Genomic DNA, 4,499 nt, shown 5'->3' on the forward strand with positions numbered 1-4,499 from the left:
AGCCCAAGAACCATTTCTTTGGACTTCATGAGGCTAAGATCTTTGAAGTTAAGATGACCAAGCCTCATGTGCCACAACCAAGTATCATCAGATAGAATTTCGGAGTTAAGGCATTGAGTTTCAACAGCATTAAGGTGTACCTGGAAAGTTCTGTTTGATGCAAGCGGTGCCTTCATGATTTTCTTTTCTTCAGCATCAAGGACTTCCAAGAATCCGTGCTTCATGGCTATTGAGAAACCTTTCTCCAATAGTTGTCCCAAGCTGATTAGATTGCTACTCATGGTAGGCACAAAGAGCACATCATACAGCAACACATTCCCACCATCCTTCCTCTTGATTATCACATCTCCAATGCCTTCGGCTTGAATCATTCTATCATCAGCAAACTTTACTTTTCTTTTCTTACTTGAATCAAAGTTTATGGCCTGTCATGTGATTAGAACAGCCAGAGTCTGCATACCAAACTTCCTCACTGCAAATTTCTTGAGTATTTGTCGTCTGCAACATTACAGACGTAGACAAAACGGACGGGTCCAAAACGGACGGGCACAAATCTTCCTGCACCGTTGTCACCATTAGTAGAACAGGACTTTCATCCCTGTTATCTTTCATTTCTTCTTTTGCCATATGAGCTTCATCATGCTGTTTCCTGCGATGATCAAACTGGCTTGGGGGAGCTTGACATTCAGAAGAAAAATGTCCAATTTTATTGCAATTGAAACATTTGATTCTCTTTCTATCTATTTTCTTCTTACTTCCTTTCCAATTGGATCCTCCCCTCCTTGAGGAGGTTTCTGTTTGATCTTGATCAGACTTCTCTTGTTCTTGATGAGAACTTCTGCCCTTTCCTCTGTAATCTTTCCCCTTTCCTCGGTTTCTAAATCCACCCCTGCCATCGTAGCCTCCTTTCCTCAAAGTCTGGGCTTGCAGAACCTGTTCTACAGGTTTCTCAGTGGACCTTTCAATGAGCCTCTGCTCATGTGCCTCGAGGGAGCCTTGAAGATCTTCAACCTTCAGTTCTTCAAGTTTCCTGGATTCTTCAATGGCCACAACAATGTGGTCAAAGTTAGGGGTTAGGGACCGTAATACCTTCTCAACAATCGCTTGATCAGTCATCGTTTCACCACATGCCTTCATAGCATTGGTGAGAGTGAGGATTCGATTAAAGAATTGAGCAATTTTTTCATTTGACTCCATTTGCATCAACTCATACTGGCGTCTCATAGTTTGGAGACGCACCTTCTTCAATTGATCTGCTCCTTGATGACATTTCTCCAGAATCTGCCATGCCTTCTGTGACATCTTTGCTTATGCAATCTTCTCAAAGTGTGCATCGTCGACACTCTGATGAAGAAGACACATGGCTTTGCAGTCTTTCTTTTTGTTTTCCTTGTGTGCCACCCTCTGTGCTTCTGTTGCATCTGTAGCAAGTTCTGGGTAGCCATTTTCAACAATCTCCGTGATTTCTTGAAAGCCGAAAATGGCTTTCATCTGGATACTCCATCGATTCCAGTTCTTGCCATCAAGAACAAGAAGGTTCGACTGTAAGGTTGCGCTGGTGTGTCCCATTGTAGATCAACCCACAAGAACGCCCTTGAATCTGAACTACGCTCTGGATACCAGTTTGTTGGAGAAAAGAAATGAAAAAGAATGCTAAACAAACTGAAGCAGAAGAATACAAAACTGGGAGAAAAAATACACTTTCTGTTATATGCACACATTTGCACGTATACACACAAACTCTATTTATAGTGGTACCCACAACAAACTAACTACTAATTTATTCTCACTTTTGACTTTTGAATTAGTCAACCTTCAACACTTTTAACCCTAAATCCTAAACCCTAAACCCACTAAAATTAATGTTCTTCCAAACATTTTTTTTTCTATTCATGAGAATAAACACTAAGAAGTTGCAAATTCTAAAATTAATGTTCTTCCAAACATTTTTTTTCTATTCATGAGAACAAACACTAAGAAGTTATAAATAATTATTTATAATTTAATTCACTTTCAATATCATTGAATTCGTATTAATCCACAACCATTTTTAAGAAGGGATAAGATTTTTTTTTAAAGTAAATTCTCTAACAAATCTCATTATTAGATAAAGACACAAAATCTAATGTATTAAACAAACCCCATTATTAAAAAATGATTTGAGTAAAGTAAAGTGGGTGAACTAAATTCATTAATCCTCACAAAAAACAAACACAACCACACATGCATCTTGTGGGTTTCCTGTGCTTCAAAATTTTGTTCATATCCAACATGACCATGTTTGTTTTCTAAGTTAGGTTGGTTGATAATAAGAAAATTCACATGTTGTCTCAACTTCTAAAATACCCTAATGACACATTCATCATGTGTATGAGATGGTATATTCCTTTATGAAAGGGGCACCTAAAATCATGTTCATCACATGTAGCCCTAATTAAGGAATTGAAGTTATCCAATTTTATTTCTAATTTAATATGATTCAAAGAAAGATTTAAGGTTAAGTCCCCTTTAAATCCTATAAATATTATTGCTTCAGGGTTATTTAGATACATTTTTTTTAATTATGCTATTTAAAAATAATGTTCTCACAAACTAAAATTATTACTAATAAAGTTGCTTTCAACATGTGAATTCGCGTTGGCTTCAAGGACTTATTTGCATAATGTAATGAACAAGTCATTTGAAACTTCCAAACTACAAAAGTTTATAAGAAGTCAGAGACTTGCAGAGAAAAAGAAAAAAGAGAGAAAAGTGAGATAAGGTCTGAAAAAAAAACTTTAGAAGTATAATTTATACTGAAAAATAATGTTATGAATAAGGTAAGTATATAGGTCAATAATAAGTGAAGTTAATATATTTTTTTATAAATATTAAACAATTCAAAAATGGTTTTTGAACTAATTAATTAGAAATATTTATCTTTTCTTAAATACCCAATCAAAATCTATGATGTTTAGGAAGTTGCATTAGTAAAATAGGTAATTCCTTAAATAAATATTATAACGTAGACATTTTGCAATAATTAGAGAGAAAAAAATATAATTTATAGATTAAAACTAATTTTTTATAGAATATTTTTTTAGAGGAGTTAATATAAGAAATTTTTTACAAATTAATTTTCATATTAGTCTATTCTAATTAAAAAGATTGTTTTTATTTTTTCCTCTAAAAAAACTGTTTTTTTTTTCTTTTATTGTTTGAATCAACACTCATTTTTTGCATTAATAATTTGAGAGATTGATAATTGTGATAGCTTGTTTAGTTGGAAGAGACAACGAAAGGTTTGATGCTTAAAAGACAGGAAACATTGTTAGATGTGATAATCAATTATGTATAACACAATCAATTGTTCTAACATAATCGATTATCTAATAATTCTTATTACAATTAATTATATTATATATAATCAATTATATAATATAATAATAAAAAAATAATATATAATAATTAATATAAATATTTTTATATAACAATTTTTTTAATAATATTAGTAATATAAATATTAGAAGAAAAAGGTACAAATTTAAAAATAATAATATATAGAAAAATAATAATAAAATCATATATAATAAAAATATTAAAATAAATCAAAATAAATTTATAAAAACTTCCTTTTTTTTCCAAGCATACTTTTGATAACAAGGAAGAAAAGTCTTAAAGAGAAGCAACTAGTAAGCAATACTTACAAGATTTATGGAGAATCATTGGTATTTCAATTTCTAAGATAATATGTGAAAGCCATTTCAATAGTCATATTTTCACACCAATCATTCATCAAACAAGTTTCAAAGTGTGGTTTTCTAATTGACACGGTTTATCTTATTACATGTCAGTCATGAGAATCATCAAGTATTTCTTTGCCAAAATTTTAGAATTAGTGTTCAAAATATTTTTGTACATATATGAAAATTGACAAAAAAATTGTAATTAATTGAAATGTTGTATAGTGTAGTAGATCACGCAACCATTGATGTATGAAATAAGAACTGAAATAAAAGAAGGAGTTAAGAGGTTGATTCAGCAAACTTGGTGCAGAAAACATTGAAATGGTTTTGTCTTCTACCCAAGTGCACAATAACTGGTAAGCAATTTTCTGTGGTATTGAAATTTCTGCAAGTCTTTTATTATGTCTCTCATACGTTTGTATTGACGTGAAGGATTAACCCTTTTCGTTAGGTCTAATCATGGCTGGTTAAGTGAATTAAGTCTAAATAATTTATCAACACTAATAATGTTTTGTTTTGTTTGGATTGGTGATGGTGGAAACAAAAGGAAAGGATGAAAAAAAAAAAAAAGTAAAAAGAAAAGTTATTTGAACATATGGAAAGTGAGTGAAAATGAAAAAAAAATGTTTAATTTAATCATTTATTAAAATGTCCTTGAATTTGTTTTCTTAAAATTAATTTGTAAATGATTAAATTAAATATGTATGTGTATGTTATAATGAATTGGAGAAAAAAGTTGAATTTTTTTTATGGAAGCAAAATTATAACATAAAA

At 31.1% G+C, this 4,499-nt stretch overlaps 1 pseudogene; it reads right to left on the bottom strand.

Moving 5' to 3' along the window:
• Window positions 1-411: 411 nt before the first annotated feature.
• On the bottom strand, window positions 412-1,572 carry LOC150028133 (uncharacterized; annotated as a pseudogene).
• Window positions 1,573-4,499: the final 2,927 nt, after the last annotated feature.

Source organism: Phaseolus vulgaris, chromosome 4, assembly GCF_051622355.1.
Source record: "Phaseolus vulgaris cultivar YP4 chromosome 4, ASM5162235v1, whole genome shotgun sequence".
NCBI classification, from domain to species: Eukaryota; Viridiplantae; Streptophyta; class Magnoliopsida; order Fabales; family Fabaceae; genus Phaseolus; species Phaseolus vulgaris.